General features: G+C 47.1%; 1 protein-coding gene across 3 annotated transcripts in view; it reads right to left on the bottom strand.

Moving 5' to 3' along the window:
* Tbxas1 (thromboxane A synthase 1) overlaps positions 1 to 22475 on the bottom strand; it is a 164925-nt gene that overhangs the window by 135443 nt on the left and 7007 nt on the right. The gene's annotated exons all lie outside the window — the stretch shown is intronic.

Genomic DNA, 22475 nt, shown 5'->3' with positions numbered 1-22475 from the left:
AGTGAGAAGGATGCTTTTTTTCTCCAACCTGAGAACAGTTCAGCCAAGCCTCCAACATCCAGGGAAAGGGAGCCGCCTCTTACGCATGGTTTACATGACACAGCATTGTGCTTATAGCTAAAACAGTCATTGGGAAGCACCGAGCAGGTCGCAGCGGGAAGCAGGGTTTCTCCAAGCGTCTGAGAGGAGTGCTGACTTGAACGACTTCCCAGAACATCACACTTACGTCCACAGTTGAGAGGAATCATGAAGCACATGCTAGAGCCATGTGTGAATTCCACGGATTAGCCACACCCACAGCCCTGTTCATTAGTATGTGTGCCAAAGGTCAGCAGCCTCATTTGGAAAAGGTAGCCTTTCAAGCAAGTGGTGGCATTTTAAATGCCTCCTTTTATCCCCAAATGGAAAGGCCAGAGGAGAATCACAGCTATTGAACACTTCCTTGAACACTCTTAAATCGGAGATTTTCTATCAGTTTCTGCAAATTATTTTCTAAATATAATCTCTGATGGATAAAAAGAAATATGAAGATCTTGGGCCACGTAATTACATCTTAATTTAGTAATTAGATGTCTTGATTGTCTAATTAAAGGACAAGAAGTCTGTGCCTAATTACACATGCTAATTATTATGCAAGACCATGCCCTCATTATGTAACCGCACTTAGGAGAACACTGCCTGTGTGTCTCTGCACAAAATTCAGACATTTCCAAGCATATGGCCCCAGCAGAGAGTGTCCTGTGCACGATCACAAATTTCACTCCCAGCCTGGACTCGGGTACAGAATGTGGGCATCGTCAGTCACAAGGTAGGGCTACCATAAGTCAGAGACCCTGAGTCCAGATCTGTAGTGGGAGATTACCACTACCAATGTAAGGAGCAGAGTTGCAACTCAGGCACGATTTGTGCTTGGCCTGTTTCCTTCTCTATAACCTGTTGTTTTCATGTGCTCTGGTCTCAGGCGAATCTCCAAATGTCTCACCAGACACCCAAGTCCATGAACTCCTTCAGTCATAGGGTGTTAAGTTCCAAATGACAAGTTGGAGTCTTAGCCTCCAGGACCTCGGAACAAGACTCTATTTGGAAAGGGTTAGGGTGAATGTCGTTAGTTCAGATAAGATCATATTGAAGTCAATGGGGCCTCTCATTCAAAAGTACTGGGGTCCTTGTCAGAAGACAGCCATATTGTTTACTTTCTCCACTGTTGTGACAAAATCCTTGAGAAGAAGAAATTCAAGGAGGAATTTCGATGTGGGATGGCCTTCTGTACATGCGTTGCTTTTATTGGTTGATGAATAAAGCTTTTCAGCCAATGGCTTAACAGAGTAAAGCCAGACAGGAAATCAGAACAGGGATATATAAAGAGAGTAGGTTGCATCAAGCAGATACTATGTAACTGCCAAAGGAGAAACATGCCAGAACCTTACCAGTAAGCCACAGCCTCATTGTGATACTCAGATAAATAGAAATGGGTTAAGATATAACAGCTAGCTAAGAATATGCCTGAGCCAATGGCCAAACAGTATTGTAGTTAATATATTTTCTGTGTGAATATTTGGGTCTGGGCAGCCAGGAAAGGCAAGCAAGTGCAGTCTCTGTTTACATGCCTCATAGTTCCAAAGGAAAGCAGGGAGGCAGAACAGTCAGGAAGCAGAATGTCAACAGGAAGTAGAAATCTCAAGGCCTACCCCAATGGCCTACTTCCTCTAGCAAGATTCTACCTCCTAAAGGCTCCACCTCTTAAAGGCTCTGCCTCCTAAAGGCTCTGCCTCCTAAAGTCCCACAACCGTCCAAAACAAACAGCAGCGCCAATGGGCAATGAAAGGTCAAGGGCACAAGCCTGTGAGGGACATTCACATTCAAACAATAACAAAATGGCTGTGTGAAGACAGACACACAGACGGCAGAGGCCAGAGTGATGATGCTGCTAGTTAAGGGAGTCAAAGGTCATCAACAAACTTCTAACAGGAGAAGAGACAAGGAAGGGCTCATCCCACAGGGTTCCAAAGGAGCCTGGCCCCTCTGACAGCTTCACTTCAGACTTCCAGCTCCTAGACCTGGGAAACAACCAGTCCCCTAATAGAGCAGCCATGGAAGCTGAGAACAAGGGTGTTCCCCAAAAACTTTCCAGGCAGTCAACGAAAATATTTTAAATTTCTTTTTCTTCCTGTCACTTTCAACACTGTCATTGTAAAAGAAATCTGTCTTTCACGTTGGATTGTGTCATGAGGTTCTCTGCCGACCAACGGGAGTACAGGTGGCCTAGCTGGGGCTGTGGAAAGCAGGTACCGTGCAGCCTTCTGCCATCGTCATGTTGTGACATGTGGAACAGCTTTCCTCTGACAGGAATTAATGCAAATATGCGCACCACTACCACTCCGGACATCTGTCATTGTTTATGGTAAGGAGACGTAAGTCAGGAAATGACAGCAGACATACATATTGCCCCACATAAAACCCTGTGGTTTTATTTTCACATCTAAGGCAATCATTCCGTGCTACAGGATACAAACCTTGCAGTGCCACTGGTGAAGCTTGTGGCGTCCCTTCTCAAAATAAACCGAACCACATACATTGTTTCCGCAATAAGGCTAAATCTTAAAGGTGACAAGTTGCCAGTATCTCATTGTCCTCAAAGACTAGTCACTCTCTTAATGGAGCTTACACGGGATTTATGGCCCATTGTTTAGGCAAAGAAGTAACTTGAGGGACACCAAGGTGGGGTGGGGTTGTTGTCTGAGACACGATCTCATATAGCCCAGGCTAGCCCCAAATGTATGTATGTTATATAGCTGAGGAAGGCTTAAAACTCCTCACCCTCGTCTCCACCCCCTGACCGCTGCGATTACAGGTGTGTACCACCACACCTGATTACGCATGTCAGGGATGAAACCCAGGGTTTTGTGTGCACTGGGCAAGCACCCTATAAACTGAGCAACATTCCCAGGCCTGGGAGAAAGCTTGATGGGTTCAGGTTAAATGGACTGAGGTTGAGAACACCAGAAGCCAGTCAGAGTCCAGCCTGGTCTGCAGGCTTCTCTCACTGCGTGTCGTAAGCAGCCACGAGAACCACCTTCTCTTTGATGCTGCGTCTGGGTTCTGCCAGCAATGTGGCTCACTCACTCCGTTCACTTGGAAAACAGCGACCCTGTAGCCGTGGCTGCATCTGCATCCTATTGTCTTCTCATTCTTTGCATGGCTCCTCTCTGCCCAGAGCAAGAGAGGCACAAGAGCAGAAAGAACTTAAATCTTGTTTTAACACAAATATTTCTGGTGGGAAAATTATAAAATCTTGAGTGTGTGCACGAGACCCTCTCATTGCTCCTTTCAGCACCTCGTATCTGGTTCCCTTCTTCTTTCCTTCCCTCCTTCCCTCTCTTTCTTCCTCCCCTCCTTCTTCCAGTGCTGAGACAGAATCCAGGAACGCATCCATACCATGCATGTTCTACCCCGGAACGACATCCCTGATCCTTAGGGGGAAATGGCATCTAATGGATGATCTGAGCTCTTCCTCCCAATCATGTAAAAGCACCACAAAAACCTGTGGCCACTGCAGTCCTTAGCCTGAAAAGTTTTGTCGTAAGAAAACAATTTGAGTCGATCCACCCACTGAGACAGTGTGCCTAAACTAATGGGAGCTCACCAAATCCAGCTGATCTGGGACTGAACGAGCATGGGATCAAACTGGCCCCTCTGAATGTGGCTGACCATTGGGGCAGACTGAGAAGCCAATGATAATGGCACTGGGATTTGTCTCTACTGCATGTACTGGCTTTTTGGATCCTGTTCTATTTGGATGCATATCTTCCTAAGTCTGGATGGAGGGGGGAGGACCTTGGACTTCTCACAGTCCTCTCTTAGGACTGAAGGGGGAGGGGAAGTGAGGGAGCAGGAGGGAAGTGGGAGGAGGGGAAGAAGTGGAAATTTTGATTCCTATTATTTATAAAGTAATAAAAATATCAGAGAAAAAAGGAAAACAATTTGACATTTACACTGACGTGGGCGAGCTATACGGTCATTACTGTCATCGTCTACTCTAGGTCACGTTGTTTCCTATGTCCCAGGCACTGTGGCTTACATGCCATTTCACATGCAACCCCAACAACCGCTTGAAAGTAGAAGTTAGCGTTATTTCCCTGCGGCTAGTTAGGAGCGCTAAGTTTGGAGAGATTTAATTTTGTACCCAAGGTACCGGAGCTGCTCAGCTACTGAATCAGAGTTCAAACCGGGTCAGGCTCTCTTCAAGCAGGTGTTAACCTCCACCCACTCTGCTCACCTGTTCAGTCCTGCAGGCTAAGGCTTTGTGGGCCAACCGCGACAGGAGATTGCACAGACAGTATGCCGAGAACAAAAGCAGGATGCTTGGAACCTGCAAGCTTTATAAACAGAGACGCCAACGACCTGACAGGTATCTGGGGGCTGCCTTTCAACTCTGCTCGCCTGTCTTGTGATTCCCTTGTTTAATATTTATTTTTATTCATCTGTCTAGTGTATGCACATGCTCATAGGTGCCGTGGTCCACAGCTGGAGGTCACAGCTTGCAGGATTTGATTTTCTACCGTGGGGTCCTAGGGATTGAACTCAGTTCACCAGCAAGCTCCTTTACTTTCCTCAGTCCTCTTTCTAACGCATTGATCTTTCCTTTCCGCTCGCCCATTCCCACCACAATGCAAATAGGTCCTGCGTTCTCCACTTTAAAGCATGGGAGCCAACGCCCAGAGTCTACTCACAGCCTTGCCTTTCTTCCCGCCTTCCTGCAGAGTTTCTTGAAATGGAGATGTGATGTCCGCTTCTGTATCTTTAATCCTCTCTCTTGTCTGTCCCAGCTAAGCTGGACCCGGAAAGGCCTGCTCTTGTCAAGGTCATTGATGAGTTCATCATTGTCAATCCCATGATCCCCCACCAGTCTCTTTGCTTGAATTCTCCTTGGTACTTGCATGCAGCTGAGAACTTCTTTGGGAACACTGTTTCCTCCTTATTTCCAGGATGTCAGTCACCCCTCTAGGCTGTGGGCTGCTGGCCTCTTTCCTTCTGTTGGCCTGTCACTGTCAATGCCACCAAAAGTCAACACGCCTACATTTCTGACTCCAGCTCCATTCTCTCCACTGAGTCCTGCCCCTCTTTATCCAGCTCCCAACACAACTGCACATTTTAAACGTCTGCTCAGCAACTAAAACACAGACTACTGTAGAGGTTGAATGGGAAATGTCCCCCGTGGTCGTCACATTTCAGCACTCGGTCCCCAGTTAGTGGTGCTGTTTAGGAGAGTTTGGGTGACTTGCTGGAGGAAGTATGTCCCTGGGAGCAGGATTTGAGATTAAAAGCCCCAGGCTCCTTCTAGTTCCCTCTCTCTGCTCTGTACTCATGGTTGTGGGGTGAGCTCTCGGCTTCCTGTTCCTGCCGCCTTGCCTGCTACTTGTAGCCATGAGTCAGTGGCCTGATGGACTCCTATTCCCTCCGGAGTTATAAGCCCAAATAAGCCCTTCCTTCTATAAGTTGCTCTTGGTCATGATATTTTATCATAGCAACAGAACCATAAGTAACACCACTATCAAATTTAACTGTTTCTATTGTCAGCTTGATTAGACTGTGGAATACCCAAGCATCAGTGAGACCCAGCTGTGCTATGTTGGTGAGGGGTCCTAGAGAGATTAGCTGAGGATCCCAGCTGAGGATCCCTCGATCCCAGAACTGAATAGCGAGGGGGAAAACCTAGCCGGCTGAGTGCACCCCACCCCTGCTTCCTTCCAGTGTGTGAGCAAGCTTCCTCTCACAACCACGCCTTTCCCACCATGTCGGACTGTATCTCCTGAACCCCAAGTCAAATTAGACCCTTCCTCTGTTAAGTTGCCCTTTTTCAGGTATTTGATTACAGCAATAAGAAAAGCAGCTAAAGCAAATATCGTTAAACATTAAATAAAATAGCTAAGCAATTTCCGTTTCCTCTCTAAAGCAGTTGTTTCCCAGCCCTTGTGACCGCAGCTCACCAATGGTATAAGCTTCACATCTCAGAGACCCGGTACGCTGTATAGGTGTTATAACTGTGACTACCCCTCCTAATCGGATATTAGCCATCCCCATCCCATTGGCTTCAGACAAAATGGTGATTGGCACCCGAGACTGGAGTGTTGAGTCCCCATCCCAACCAGGCAAGAAGCAAGGCCTCCAGAAGCTGCCAGCTCAGCTGACGCCTAGACTTTAGACCAGCAAGGCACGGTTATGCCTCAGACAAACAATTTAGTCAAATCAGTAATAATTGCAGTGACCCAAAATATCAAACATGTTTAAATTCATGAGTTCGAAATGATACAGGCATCTAGCATCACCTTCACAACATGTGAACCCACTGACCTCTGATACCATATTTGAAGCTTCCCCCACTGTTGAAAACTGCAGTAGACTTGGAGACTCATTAATTGAGCTCTCTATAATTAAAATTATTTTACATGCATGGCGGTACCTTCTTTGAAAGGTAAACATTATGATGAATCCTGTCAGAAACTGAAACCATTTTCAAGTCAGAAATTTAAGCTATTTTTAAAAATAAGCTGGTTTTTCCCAACTGTCCTTTCCCATCGCCGATGTAACAAATAACCACGGACATGGAGGCTTAAACAATTCCAGTTTACCACCTTGGGGTTCTAGAGGCTGTAAATTCAAATTATTAAACACCGTTAAAGTCTAAGCCCAAGGCCAGCTCCTCCTGGAGCCTCCCAGACTGGTGACAAGGACAGCCCATGCTTCCATTCCTTGCTTGTCTTTCTCTCTTAGAGCTCCTGCATCCCTGTGGTAAGTGGACAAGGAGTCAGAGATGAGTGGACCAGGCAGGACTACATCTCAGGAGCTGTATTTCTGGACGGTCAGCCTGCCCCTTGTGGTTAAGAATTCTTAAAATTGCAGTTAGATTCTTCCCCCTGTATCAGAAACTAGGGTGTCCCTAATGAAGGCTCTGCAGCCTCTGAAGATGGTGGTTTCTGTTTGTTTGTTTGTTTTCTTTGCTTTGGTGTCTGTCCTGGAACTAGCTCTTGTAGTCTAGGCTGGCCTCGAACTCACAGAGATCCGCCTGCCCCTGCCTTCCGAGTGCTGAGATTAAAGGCGTGCACCACCAGCGCCCGGTTTCTTTATAATTTTCTTGCACTGTGGTTTTCAACACACACCTTGTGGGCTTTTCTAGAGGGTTATGGGAGAAATACTCTAAAAAAGAGGATTTGCCCTCTATGACTTGAGCGTGGGAAAGGGTCTCCTTGAGACATGAATATCCATCTACCTCATAAATATTCATAAAACAGTCTTTAAAACCACAGCACAGAGGCTACTGAACTGCTTTTCCACCTCCACATCTCTCTGGAGTGCGGACTAAGTGACCTTCTGTGTCTCTCACCGAAATCTTTCCTTCTAGGACCAGAGCAGGGCTGGAGAGATGGCTCAGTAAAGAGCACTCGCTGCTCTTGCAGAGGACCCAGGTCTGGCTCACAACCGTTTATAAATCCTACTCCAGGGGATCCAATGTCTTCTTTTTATCTCTGTGGGCACCAAGCACACATTGGTCTGCATATATACGTGCAGGCAAAACATTCATAAAATAAGTTTAAATAAATCTAAAAAAGGAGATCCCTCCCCTGTAATAAAAGAAGTCTTGTGATTATTTTAGATCCACCCCCATAATCCAGAATATTCTCTTTCTTAAGATTCTCAACTGAATTATAGTTCTAACCCCTAGTTGCCATGTATGGTGTGGCCTTCATGGGGTAAGACATGGACAACTTTGGTTGTGCCAACCCCTATTTAGATAGAGCCAGGGGTTATCTGTGGATGCGCCGGTAAAGGAGAAGTACCCGGGATGAGAATGGAACCGTGAACCATCATAGGTTCCTCCAGGCAGATGGACCCTGTAGCTGCGGGCAGTGGCAGGAGGCCAGCAGGCTGCTCCCTCCAGAGCTGGCCTCTGCCCTGGCCGCACAAACCGGCTTTGGCGCCCATGGCCTTCACAGCCAAGTAGGTAAGTAGGAAACCAACGGAACCAATACGCCCCACAAGTTTGATGACCGCACTCTTCCAAAGCCAGTCGTGTGTGTGACACCTGAGAAAAATTTTCCGTGCCTGTGTCTGACCAGTTTGGTCACCTCCCGGTTCCTTTTACATCTGTAAACGCGCCTTTTTTCAAAGGAAGCTTTATGCAATGGCCTTAAGTGAAGACCAGGACCACTTTCGTAACCAAAACAAGTGGTGATAAGTTCTTCACGGTGACGGACCTAAGGCAGGCATCAGACCCTCACGTGCCAGCCATGGTCCACAGCCCCTGTTGGGAAGACAGGACTCTCAAAGTCGGTCCGAGCAAGGCACAGTGTGAAATGTGGTCTGTTTATGCTGTGGCCTGCCTGATGGTTTGTCCCGATGGCACGCAACTGGAAAGGAGACCTCAGTCCTTTCTCATGTGGTAGCCTGGGCCGGATGAACCTCTGTGTGCCATTATAAAGTCACTACCACAAAGTGCTGCTTGGTGCTTGACCTCGGGTTTAGTCCAAGCTATGGTTGTGGTTTGTCCTCAGGAAGTGTAAGAAGGCCCATGTGGCCCCTGGGGCTAGCGTACCCAGTATGTTAGGAATGGAGAGAGCTACCATGCTGGTAGCTGCTCCCTTCATGGCTCCCTGTGTGTTCCCAGCACAGTGCCAGGGCCTGGCTACCAGGCTATCATAGAGATCACCAGCACCACATCCTGAGCCCAGGCATTCACAGCCTAGACAAGTTCAACAACAGATAGAAAAAGTGACTTAGCATTTGTGTTACAAACCTTTCAGCAAAGAAGTGGTCCCAGTCAGAGGGTTCATTCTCAGCTGAAATCTGTTATTTCTTTTATAGTTATTTGACTCACTATTGAGCTGTAGTTATGAATCAAGAAATATGGTAAATGGTGCTAAGTTGTTTCTTATAAAAACTAGGTTGGAATGACAACTTATGCTGGAGAGGTTGTGGGGAAAAGGGAACACTTCTGCATTGCTGGTGGGAATGCAAGCTGGTACAGCCCCTTTGGATATCAGTGTGGTGATTTCTCAGAAAATTAAGAAACAACCTTTCTCAAGATCCAGTAATACCACTTTTGGGTATATATCTAAAGGATGTTCAATCGTGTCACAAGGACATGTGCTCAACTATGTTCATAGCAGCATTGTTTGTCATAGCCAGAACCTAGAAACAACCTAAATGCCCCTCGACTGAAGAATGGATAAGGAAAATGTGGTACATTTACACAATGGAGTACTACACAGCCAAGAACAATAACAACATCTTGAAATTTGCAGGCAAATGGATGGAGCTAGAAAATATCATATTGAGTGAGGTAACCCAGACCTAGAAAGAAAATTATCATATGTGCTCACTCATAAGTGGTTTTTATTTTTTTAAAAAAATATTTATTTATTTATTTATTATGTATACAATATTCTGTATGTATGCATGACTGCAGGTCAGAAGAGGGTACCAGACCTCACTACAGATGGTTGTGAGCCACCATGTGGTTGCTGGGAATTGAACTCAGGACCTTTGGAAGAGCAGGCAATTCTCTTAACCTCTGAGCCATCTCTCCAGCCCCATAAATGGTTTTTAAACATAATGCAAAGAAAACCAGCCTACAAATCACAATCCCAGAAAACCTAGACAACAATGAGGACCCTAAGAGAGATCATGGATCTAATGGATCTAATCTACATAGGAAGTAGTAAAAGACAAGATCTCTTGAGTAAATTGGGAGCATGAGGTCCTTGGGAGAGGGTTGAAGGGGAGGGGAGAGGCAGGGAATGGAGTAGAGAAAAATGTAGAGCTCAAGAAAAATCAGTTTAAAAAAGCTAAGTTGGAAAAAAATGAAACAAAACAAAACTAACTCAAATCCTATAAGGAGGCCCTCTCCCTATGATGTCATTAAACCAGGAGATGTGAGTTATTTTGTGATTTTTTTTTAAACTCAATTGTGTGGTACTCAGGTGGTACTTGTAGATGACAACATTTTACAGTGTCAAAAGGTTAGCTAGCCATCACTTGTGGAATGAGAAATGACACAGGTTGTCCTCTGGCCACCGGGTGCACATACATGTGTGCACATACCCTTGTGCGCCTACAAAAGCTCACCCTCATGTGTGCGTACACACACAGCCCAGAAAGGTGCTTCGTTGTATGGATAAATTATAATTCTATTTGCATTTTTTTAATTTTATGTATGTGTATGTTCTTTCGTGAGTCCATGTGCACCACATGCATGCGGAAGTAGAAGAATGCATGGGATCCCCTGCAACAGGAATTGCAGACAGCTGTGAGTCTCCACATGGGTGCTGGATACAGGTCCTCTGCAAGAGCAGGGTAACCTTTAAACACTGAGCCACCTCTCCAGCCTCTATAATAGTATTTTAAAAACCAGGTCAGACATACCCAATAGATATAGAGATATGTAGGAAGCCTCTTCCCAACGTCTCTCTTCTATGATTGAGAGGGTAAAAAAACAAAACAAAACAAAAAACCCAAAAAACCAAGAGGGAGGACTTACCTAAATGTATAAATACAAGCATCTTAAATATTTTTAAAATTAAAGTTTTTCCTTAACTTTTTAGAAGTGGGGGGGGGGTTGCTGTGGCAGTTGGGGTGTTGCCATGAGTGCTGGGAAATGAACTTGGGTTCTCTAGAAGTGTTCTACACGTTCTTAACTGCTGAGCCATCTCTCCAGTCCCTGCATTTAGCTTTTTTTTTTAAAAAAAGATTTATTTATTTTTTTATGTGCATTAGTGTTTTGCCTGCATGTGTGTCTGTGTGAGGGTGTCAGAGCCCCTGGAACTGGAGTTACAAACAGTTGTGAGAATTGAACCCAGGTCCTCTGGAAGAGCAGCCAATGCTCTTAACCCCTGAGCCATCTCTCCAGCCCCTGCTTTTTAAAAGCTGCCTCTCGTACCGGTCAGCAGACAGGGGTCTAGACATCCCACAATGGCCCATGTGCAGTCCTGGCTGCATCTGGCTGATTCCAGGAGCTGAAGAACTCTTGAGGAAGACTAATTTCCAAGAACTCAGACCTCCCTCGACCCCCCCACACCCCTGGCCCTGAGTTATGCAACCCCACATAGAAAACGCCAAGGGGACGGAGCCTTGGACAACAAAGTGGGCTGGGGACAGAAGGCAGGAAGTGGAGGATGATGCAGCCACCTCAGGTCAGAGGTGGCATCTCCACAAAGTCACTTAAAGGGCCTTGCTCCTCCAAGAAAGGTCAGGGCTAAGGCCATTGGCCTCGGAGGCCATTTCTCACTCCTCCCCTCAGTCTACCAATTAGCAGGCTAGTCCCACAGAACCGGGGCCTGGAGGTAGTGGCTTGTTTAGGTAATTGATGGTGTTGTTCTCACTGGGGAATCTTAGCACATCAAAAGCTGTTGAGAAGCCAAAATTCACGGAGAGTCTGTATTAATCACTTTGTCAAGCTCAACAAAGGCCCTCTGGCTTTGCTAACAACCCCAGGTGAGGTACCAATCCTCAGTTAATCAGGGAAGCTGTGGGGCTCTTATTAATGTATCAAAGGGCTGGGGCACACATTTTCACCTGTTTTCCTTTCATGAGCATAGCGGGAAGTTCAGGTAGAGCCGGTATTTTCCAAACTTCCCAAGTGCAAGGAAGACAAGTCCCCAGCTCCACTGACGCTCACAGAAAAGGCTCTAGAGACGTTAGTGGACCGTGAGGTCAGAGTTGCCTTGTCTGGGTTTGAGGAACTTAGTGACAGTGACTGGCTTCTACCCCTTACCACTTCCTCCTGCCCTGAACTTGACTTCTGTAGTACCAGCAAAGTGAACTTCCTTCCCCAGGCTGCTGAGCCAGCCTTCCCAGACGGCACCCCAGAAACCAACCTCCTGATAGTGTTTCTAACTAATTATCCAATTCCAAGCCATCTCTCCCAAGGTCCTGTTCACATTCAGACAGACCCCCCCTTGGTCTCCTGAAGGCCTTCAGGACATGTTACATTGTCCCTTCTTTCGCCGTCCAGGGCCATGGGCAGCTCAGGTATCCTTGGACTTCTGGTCACACTTCAGATGCCAGCGCCAGTTCTTCAGGGCCAAGTCAGTATTGCAGAACACCAAGAAATGCCCGGGAAAGAGTGGATTTGCTGCAGGATTAGACCTCACAGCATAGCTGCCTTTAAAAGATCAGGGATACCTGAAGCCACGAGGAAGCCAATGCCTGGTTGGGGTGGGGTTCTGAAAGCCACAGAGTTCATGTCAACCGGTACTTAAAAGCATGTGTCCCATACCAGAGAGATAGAAAAGAGCTTCTCTGATGAATGGGGAAGTCAGGGGTTCCCTTGGTTTGGCAGGGCCATGATAACCATCTTCCAGCCTCAAGCCTTTAGACTGGAGCAATCTTGTACATTTTTAGGATGACTGGTTTCCTGCTCTGGGCTTAGACTCAAAGTCTTCTCCAAGGCCAGGATTAAGGTGAATCACAAGAGAGACACCTAGAGCACATTTTACTAAGACCCTCCCCCTTGTGGATGTAACCATATCAGCCCTGCTCCTGTGGTTCACTGTGGTGCTAAGGAGCAAATGGTTGGCTCTCTCTGGCTCGTACCCGCGTCGCTCAAACTTCTCTTTGCCTCCACCCTGTCAGTGGCCTCTACTTTGTGACACGCCTCTCTGAATATGTATCAAAAAAATCTGTTTTGTAAGGACAGTGGTCCTGGGTTTGGGTCTTAGGATTCCTATTATGGTGAAGAGACACCATGACCAAGGCAACTTTTATAAAGGAAAACATTTAATTGGGGCTGGCTTACAGTTCAGAGGTTCAGTCCCTTATCACCATGATTGGCCATGGTAGCATGCAGGCAGACATGGTGCTGGAGGGGTAGTTGAGAGCGCTATGTTTGAACCTGCAGACAATGGGAAGAGTAGCTAGGTCTAGCTGGAGCTTCTAGACCTCAAAGCCTGCCCCTGGGGCCACACTTCCTCCAACAAGGCCACACTTCCTGGTAGTGCCACTCCCTGTGAGCCCATGGAGCCACTTTCTTCCGAACCACTACATCGTCCACACTGGGTTATATTTGCAGAGACCTATTTCCTCATATTGTGAGGTTCCAGTGGATACTAATTTTATGGGGACACCAGTCAGTCTACTCCAAGGACCATCAAAACTGGTCATTAATTCACTTGCATAGTAGTACATAGTGTATGTGGTGGGGGCATGTGATTTGTGTGGTATAAGTACAATATATGTGTTCATATGTGGTATGCATGGTGTGTGTGTATGTGCTGTATGGGTTATGTGGTATATATTTAATGTGTGTATCATTTGTATGTAGTATGTATGTGTCATGTGAATTTATTACATGAATAACGTATATGGTATGTGTGTTATATACCTGTATGTGATATGTATGTTGTGTATATGTAGTATGTACTATGTGTGTATGATATGGGGGAGTGGTTAGTTGTGTATGTAATATCTACATGTGGGGCTGTGTTATGTGGCATGTGAGGTGTATATGTGCTGTATCCTTACTGCCCAAGGACAGAGCTGGTGAGGCAAGAAGCCCCACTCCAAAGCCTTCTTGCTCTGGGCTCACACTGAGTGTCCTGCTTTTCCTGTTTTCTCGTGTTCTTCCTGCACATTATGACAACACTAACCTATATTCCGGGGTTTAGTCAGAACCCCATTAGAGGTAAAAAAGACAGTGGAGCCCTGTCTGATCCTGGATCACAAAGTCCCTGGTACGCAGTCTCCCGTCAGGTCCCCAGGGAGAAGGGACAACACACACGGCAAAGAGGAGCACGCAGTGTGACAAGATCTATCTTTGAAACCCACGTAAAATTCAGTGTGCCACAAGCCTAGGACAAGAGGATGCCTCCTTTCTTCTAAAAGCCAGCAACTGACACCCAGAGGTCATTACAAGAAATAAACATTTTTCCCTTAGTAATCCAGGGTGCTCTAGCACCCACGAGATTATGGAAACATCTCTGGCACTTTGTATTTCAGCCAGTTCTGGCATCCAACATTTTTCTGCCTGACAGATAAAGGAACATGTCCTCTACCACAACTCACAGTCCACAAGGGTCTGCACCGGCTGCCGATTCAAAACACGGCTGCACCCAGGTCTCCTCAGGTGCTCTACCTTCAGACACCCTTTCCCTCACCCTGCTGTCCCAGACTGGAACTGAGAACTCAGCTTCCCTGAAAGTGTGCCCCATCCACCATCAGCCAGACCCTGTCCTCAGTCCTTTGTCAGGCTGGAAATTCCTAGGCCCAGGTCCAGTCTAAGTCCTACACTGAATTCTGGACTATGCTTCAGGAACTCTTGCTGCCAGCTCATCTCTTCACAGCAGGAACCTCCATGATCCCCCGTCACTGTCTCAGCTGGCAGAGTCCTCCTTGGTGTCTGGTTTACTTAGATTCACTGTTTTCACTTCTAATAAAAATCCAAAAGTGCCTTAGCCTTAAGTAGCCTTTGTTGTTCGTTTGCTTTATTTTGTTTTATTTTTTGGTTGTTGTTGTTTTGCCAGAAATAACACTCAAAACGTCTGCTCTTGGACTTGGAATGTGGGGCAATTGAAGTCTGTCAATTCTTCAAGAATTTTCTGTATCAAAATTACACAGCAGCATTCTTGGCTCGGGCCAGATCAGTACCTTCCACTACAGGCCTGTGGTCTACTTCCTCAATCCATTCAAATTAGAATTCAATTTGCAGCTTGCTGAGTCAACCGGAGTGTTGCTATTTCCTCTTCTGTGTTCCGCGTTTTTTGTGATGATCCAGAACAGAGCTTCCTCAAGCCTCAGCTGTGACAACCACAAGGAACAGACACAAACCCACTCTCAGCCACTGCAGCTGAGCCATAGACCACGGGAAAACTAAATGTAGAGCTGGAGAAATGGCTCAGAGGTTAAGAGCACTGGCTGCTCTTCCAGTGGTCCTGAGTTCAATTCCCAGCAACGACGTGGTGACTCACAACCATCTGTAATGAGATCTGATGCCCTCTTCTGGCCTGTGGGCAAACATGCAAACAAACACTGTGCACATAATAAATACATAAAATCTTTAAAAAAATGAAGTGTAATTGTTAGTGACTGAGTTTGGGGTGGTTTGTTACACAGCAATAGCTGACTGATATAGCTACATTCACTTAATTTCCCTGAACCTTCATTTCTGCATCTATAAAATCAGACCACTGGATCAAAACTCAGTAAGCACAGCCTTTTTACTCATGATGCACAAATAATGACCGTGATAAATAATGGCTATGACACATGTCCAGCAGTACCAGAGACTAAATGTATCATGGATTAAGACTGCAGACGCTAGAGGTAGAGAAGGACTGGAATATTTTAATTGAGGTTAAGAACTTGGGACATGAGGGCTGGAAGAGATGGCTCAATGGTTAAAAGCACTGGTTGTTCTTCCAGAGGATCTAGATTCAATTCCCAGCCTCCACATGGTGGCTCACAATTGTCTATAAATGCAGTTCTAGAGGATCTGACATTCTCACACCAATGCACATAAAAGAAACAAACAAAACTTTAATATATGGTGAGCTGTTATGGTGAGAAAGTCTCTGGAGCGCCTGCAGAGCTGGGCTGGTTTGAATGTCCCCCATAGGCTTGGGGATCTTGGCACTTGGTGGCTCTGCTTGGGGAGGCTGTGGAACCTGTAGAAGGTGGAGCCTTGCTAGAAGAAGCACAACACTGGGGTCTGGCTTTAAATGTTTATTATCTCTCACCACTTCCTGTTTGCTTTCACCATTTCCTGTTTATGGAAGATTTGAACTCTCAGCTTCTTGCTCCAGCTGCCAAGCCTGCTGTTGTCTCCCAACCATGACGGACTCTCATCCTTCGAGAACTATATACCAAAATGAACTTAGTTTTTGGTCATGGTGTTTTACCGTAGCAACAGAAAGTAACTCACACAGAAGTCGGTACCAGGATCGTAAGGTATGACCACATTCTTTCGGGCAGGACTGTGGAAGGAGTCTGGAACTCTGGGCTGGGAAAGCTGTCCGCTGCTCAGAGTTCTGTGGGAGTTTGTAAACTCACGCTGGAAGTGGTGCGGGCAATGCAGCCTGGTTTGTGAGGTTTCAGAGGGAAGTTTGAGTCTTTAAAAGACTTGCAGGGCCATTTGGTGGTATAGTCTGATTAATAATCAGCCACTTCTGGGCAGCTGGGGCAGAAGAGTCACCTGTTATTAACAAGAGGCCAGCACCACTGAAGCCTGTGGAGACTTCTTTGATTAGGATTGCTGTAAGAGGGCCGAGCCCACTGTGGGTGATGCCAAGCCTGCTGGTGGTCACGAATAGTATGGGAAACCTGGCTGAGCAAGCCATGGAAAGCAAGCCAGTAAGCAACACTCTGCTTCTGTTCCTGCCTCCATTCCTGCCCTGACTTCCTTTCATGATGGGCTGTAACCTATAAGTCAAACAAACCCCTTCCTTCCCCAGGTTGCTTTTGGTCAACGTTTTATCATAGCAAACAGAAACCAAACTACTCCAAGAGCTGGAAGGCAAGTTGGGAAGTGTGGGGTTCTCTCGAGCGCTCGCTGGCATAGGGAGAAAGAACAGGGTGGTAGCGGATAGACTATATAGTCAAGGAAGAGAGGGGTACGTGGTGGGTTGTGGGTTCTTTGGTTAGCTGGCTTGTTATTTGGTTAGTTTACTGGTTGGTTGGTTAGTTTAGTGGCTAGCTAACTGCATTATTCACTTGGCAGCGCGGTAAAGGACCGAGAGAGTTAAGGCTACAGTGGGGCTGCAGTGAGCAGGAAACGCAGTGCCTACAGTCAGGAGAGGAAGGAGGAAGGCTCCACAGGGTTTATGTGCCAATTTGCCACACGTCATTTACACTTCAAGTTCTCAACCCCAAAGGCAAGGAAACCAGCAACCACACGGAAAGAGATAGCGCTCTTCCCTTCAAGACAGATGATAATGGCAGTGATGACATGGGAAAACGTGAACATTTTCTGGGAAGTAGACGGAGTTAGGAATTGTTTTACAAAGCAGTTTTTCAAGGAAGAGATTCTGAAGTAAGAGCTGTTAGGGACAAAGCATCAACACCAATGGGTTAACAACAGTTTATGTTGCTGTAGTGAGAAAACTGTTCAAAACGCCCCCACTTTCAAAGAAAGTATGGCCACCTCCTCTGCATCATATGGAAAATCATAGGTCTGAGGTCCAAAGCTGGCTGTGGCACTCTGGCGGTGGTAAAATTACCCACGGCACCCCTGTACTGCCTGCCTTTTCGTGTGTGTGTGTGTGTGTGTGTGTGTGTGTGTGTGTGTGTGTGAATGTGCACACACATTTTACACTTGGGTAAATTGAGGCACAGTATCTTACCTAGCTTGTTTAAGGTCTTAAGGTCAAGGTCAGTCAGACTTTGAACCCGGGTCATCACAAAGTCCAAGCTCTGAGCCAACATAGAAAGTGGGAGAGGCAGACGCGAGTAAGGTGTCTGTGGACTGGCAAGCTACCAATGTCTTGAGAGTGTATTGTTTCCCTGAGTGGGCTCAGCTGCCCACTTGGCGGTGCTTCACATCTTTGCTCTAGTCAGCAGGACAGAGATGAACTTCAACCCACACTACAGTACAGCACGGCTTACAAAGAAAATTTCTTACGATTGTAACAGATGAGGGTGGTGGCTCCCTAAGGCGACAGTCACAGTGTCAAAGAACACTGAGTGTTCTGGATGTTCGCTTGTGCCCCACGAAGTCCTATAGGTTGTGTCTTTTTGTTCAGCGCAGTTGATCAGGTCACTGAGTGCCTAGTGCCCAATAGGAGGGTATTGAGTGCTTGGGCCGAATACTGAGAATTCCAACTAAAGTGAGTTATACCTGCCCCTGCCCTTGAGGGACCCACCTTCAGGTGGGGAAGCTGCTGGGTGATCAGGAAGAGAAAAGGTGTGAGGAGAGCCTAGGGATGCAAAGGATGAAGCTGTCAGCTGAGAAAGGAAGCCAACTTCCCACAAACAAGGGGAACTAGGCAGTGAGCAGCGGCACACAGAGGAACTGGGGACAAAAGGGGGACAGCTGAGAGGTGACAGGAGAGGAACCGGCAAAGACAGGTCCCCAAGAGCCCTTGTGAGCTGAGCCAGGAGGAGCTGATCTGAGGGAAGGAGGCCCAAGGAAGGCTTATTTTTCACACTGGGGTGCAGTTAGCTACTTGTGGGGTCTCCTGACTGCAGGTATAGAGTGAATTTGAGGAACTGGGGACAGAGCAAGCAGGGAGGCTCCCAGCCTCAGATTCTCTAGGCGTCTTCAGCCTTAGGGGAGCAGATAGAAAAGGGACAGGGTCCAGGGCCACCTAGGAATGTAGACTGGCTGTAGGGTGGGAGACGCGGGGGGGGGGGGTAAGGACACCAAGACGGAGTCCCAGAGAGCCATGCGCGGCAAGGTGGAAGTGTGTGTGTGCAGAGAAGTGGGGGGCTGTTGACCTTCCCTTACCCACAGGAAACGAGAAAGGAAATGTGACCTGCCCAACATCACTCTGCAGGAAATCGTTGGTCCCTAAATGAAAGGTCTGGCTGATTCCCAGTGCACAACGCTTTTCCTGAGAGCTTCTCACCCTTGACCTCTGCAGTCCCTCCTGCCAGGGGATGCGGTTGCTAAAGTGCCCCGTTGCCTGTGTGCTGAGAGAGGGGTGAGGTGTGTAACGGATTGTGGTCCCTCCTCGGCGCTCTGCAGCCCGTGGTCCACTGCCTATTGATTTGTGAAGGTGGGAGAGTGATGTGTGCAGTATTTTCCCCGTCTCAGGGAGTCTAATGTAAATTGTGCATTTATTGACAATAAGAGGGTGCAGGTTAGCTGAAATGTCAAGTCTTTTTGCTCTGGAGCAGAATGATAACTTGGGCCCACAGACGCTGGCTATCTCATTGATCAGTTCTGCTCATTGGCAGGGCTTCCAATTGGTTCGTGGCTAAATAATTACAATGGGCGAGATCAATCAATCCCTACATAAACACACATTGTGGTGGGGACAATGGAGCGCTGGACCTATGGGGACAATCGTATCAACAGTGGATGCTGGGGAAGACTCTAGATGCCGATGCTCTACACTATGGGGCTGGTGATCAATAGGACAAGGCAGAACAAGGCCTGCTCTTTGCTCCCGCTCTACAGGTGATCACGTGCCTCTTCTCCCCGCCCCAGGGCTTGGGATGCTCTACCACGCAACACCCCTACCACCACATCTGTATTCCATTCCGTCTTCCCTAGTCTTGTCCTCTCATTTCAAATGCTTTACCTCCCTGAGTTCATGGGACCCCTGCCCACGAGGCAGACCAGGACATAGTCGAGAAAACCCTTCACTGCTTGAATGAACGGAAAACTTACTCTTTCAAATAGAAGTCACAAGCAAGGCCTTCTGCCAGGTGCTGGAGATGCAGTGGCGTCAGTGGGCCCACGGGAGGGAAACTCATCCCACCCTCCCTTGCACACGCACGTGCACATTCGGCCATATCTGTAACAGTATCCCATGAAGCAATGGTGCTGTAATAGCTAGTTGGGCACCAGAATGTTGACTGCTGAGCAGCTACGGGACAGTTGTGACTTTAACTCAGATGCTTCCATCAGGACATATGGTCAGGAAGACAGGATAATGTTGTAGCACTTAGAGAGAAGGGGCAGAAAGACAAGGCTCATTGCACACTGGCCTGGTTGAAGGGTCCTCTGCGGAAGAACTCTAAGGCAGGCTTTCGAAGGGTAGACAGGATGTAATGTAACAGCCAGGGGAGACTTTCTGGCAGGAGGGCTTGTGAGAGAGGAAGGTGCTGTGTGCCAGGCAGAAGAGTATCACAGGAAGAGTTTAAGGCACTCTCTGAGCAGAATGTGGAGTTGCTAGTGTGGTGTGTTGCAATGCTGGCCCTCTCTGGCTCTCTCCCCAGGATGTCTGTGCCAGCCTCAGGAAGGAGGGTTTGGGTGGAGGAGAAGCCCCTGTTTCTAGGAGGCTGGCTTAGCTTTTTGGATCACCTCTGATACCATTTTCCCAAATCCTTTGAAAACTGGGGGGTGGGGCTTCATTCAGGAGCTGGCCGGCCCTGGAAATGAAGCTTCAGAAGCTTGTCTTGGTGTGAGGCTGTCTGAGAGGGGTGGGGTAGCTCATCAGTATGGCCTGGAGCTGGACTCTGCTTAAGTTGGTGACAAACCAAAAATGCCAGTTCTAGAGGAACCCTGAATCCATAGTCCTCCTCACCCCTTCTACCAGGAAGTTGTACAATATCACACATTTCTGATGAGCCAGGAGCCATGAGGCCTCCAGTAACTGAGACGATGACCACGTGATCATCTGCCCTTTATCTCTCGGCTCCCCAAAGACACTTTTCCTGCAAGTTATCCCTGCCACAAGGAACAAGTCCTGGAAGACTACCGGGATCCCCAAAGATGAGTACGTACCTTAAATAGCAAAGGGTAGCCCATTTGTTTGCTCTTGGGGTATCTGGGGATGGGGGAAAGGAACACTCAGTAGCTTTCTGGGAAAGCCACTCCCACTTCCTCCTCAGCAGAGTCAAGCAGGTACCTGAGTAGCTCAGGGAGGCACAGGCATAAAGCTGACACTTGCTTCATTGCTGTAAGAAGTGAGATTCTTGTTTCATTTCTGCCTGATATGCTCTTAATGGGAAATGGCTCCCACAGCTAGTGTGTTTGAATACCTGGTCTCCAGTGTGGGCACTATTCTGGATACTTGTAGACCCTTTGGGACTGTGGCCTAGCTAACAGAAGTAGGTTGCTGGGGGTGAACATGGAAGGTGATAGCCCCTTCAGCTTCTGGCCTGGGTTTCAGCTTACCGATCCACCAAGATGGGAAGTGGCCATGCTGCAAGCTCCTACCACCACGGGGTGAGGTGTCCCGGGCCACCCTGAACTGAAGTAAACCTCCCCACCCCTTAAGTGGGGTGGTTATACAACATAAAAGCAACTGACACCCCTACTTCAAGGCCACCAGAAGCCCAAATCCCTTTCTAGATAAGGAAAGGAAGGACGGGACATTGTCAGGAAAGTGCATCCCACACAGCATGAAGACCTGAATCTAGATTCCCAGCACCTATGTAAAAGGCCAGACATGCTGGTGTGTGCCTAGAACCCCAGCACGGGGGGGAAGCAGGGACAGGGGATCCCTGGTACTTCCTGGCTACCCAACCATGAGCTCCAGGTTCTTTTTTTTTTTTTAACAGCAGCCTGGACAAACTGCTTTTTTTAAAGTATTTATTTATTTATTATGTATACAATATTCTGTCTGTGTGTATGCTTGTAGGCACCAGAACCCATTATAGATGGTTGTGAGCCACCATGTGGTTGCTGGGAATTGAACTCAGGACCTTTGAAAGAGCTCTTAACCTCTGAGCCATCTCTCCAGCCCCCAAGCTCCAGGTTCTTGTCTCAAAAGAGAAAAAAAGGTGGAAAGGCTGGAGAGATGGCTCAGCAGTTCCGAGCATGTATTGCTCTTGCAGAGGACCCCGGTTTTGTTCCTGTTACCCACATCTGAAACCTACTGCTGCCTGTAACTCCGGCTCCAGGGAATCCAATGTCCTCTTCTGGCCTCTAAGGGCATCTGCCACTCCCACCCAGACACTTGTTCATAAACATAATTTTCTTTTTTTAATGAAGGCAGATTAACAATTGTAGAAAACACCTTATTTTGATCTTTGGCTTCTATGCCCACATGTGTGTGCACACGCACGCTAATGTGCACATACAAGAACAATCAGACACACAGAGAGAAGGAATGATCATAAGGAATGAGAATATGGCCACAGTTTCCTTAAAAACTAAAACCACAAAAACGCACAACAACAATCATCTGCCCAATGAATTCAGCCTTTGGGCAGAATTCAAAGTCTTCCACAACTGGTTCATTTGCCTGGATGAACAAATAGTGCCCAGAAGCTTTATTGTTTATAATCACCTTTTATTCAGATAGCAAATACTATTAGCCAGCTTAATCACCTATTTGCCAAATTGGGAGCTATTTTTAAGGACCAATCCTCTCTCAACAAAGACACTGTGCCCAGGGGCTTCCCGAGCCCACATCTAGACACCCTGTGTCCTAAGGACACAGTTCCTGATGGGTTGGATCTGCCGCGAGGGCTCAGCCTATCAGAAAAATGCCTTTGAAGGTCATAAAATACATCTGGCTGCATAACTTCTGGTGCGTATGCTAAAATAATCAGTCACGTTGCTTTACAGTCACACCTCGTACTCTAGCTCTGGAAAATCAATAAAGTGAGAAGGACATAGACACTGTGCATGACTATTGAAAAGAGAAAACAAAACAAAACCAAAAAAAAAGAACCCCATAATATTCTGTGGAAATAGTCCTGGAGGAAGCGCAGACCTAGTACTCATGAGCAGGCGTGGTTTTTATCTCCACACTCATCAGTGCCTTATTAAACTGAAGTATCCATTGTATTCCAGGCAAAAATGCAAAAAAAGCAAAAACGGGGAGCAGCGCTCATTCTTCTCTAGGGGCTCTGAGGCACTGGGAATTATCCAC

Source organism: Microtus pennsylvanicus, chromosome 19 (assembly GCF_037038515.1).
Source record: "Microtus pennsylvanicus isolate mMicPen1 chromosome 19, mMicPen1.hap1, whole genome shotgun sequence".
NCBI classification, from domain to species: domain Eukaryota; kingdom Metazoa; phylum Chordata; class Mammalia; order Rodentia; family Cricetidae; genus Microtus; species Microtus pennsylvanicus.
This window is presented reverse-complemented; position numbering and strand designations above follow the sequence as displayed.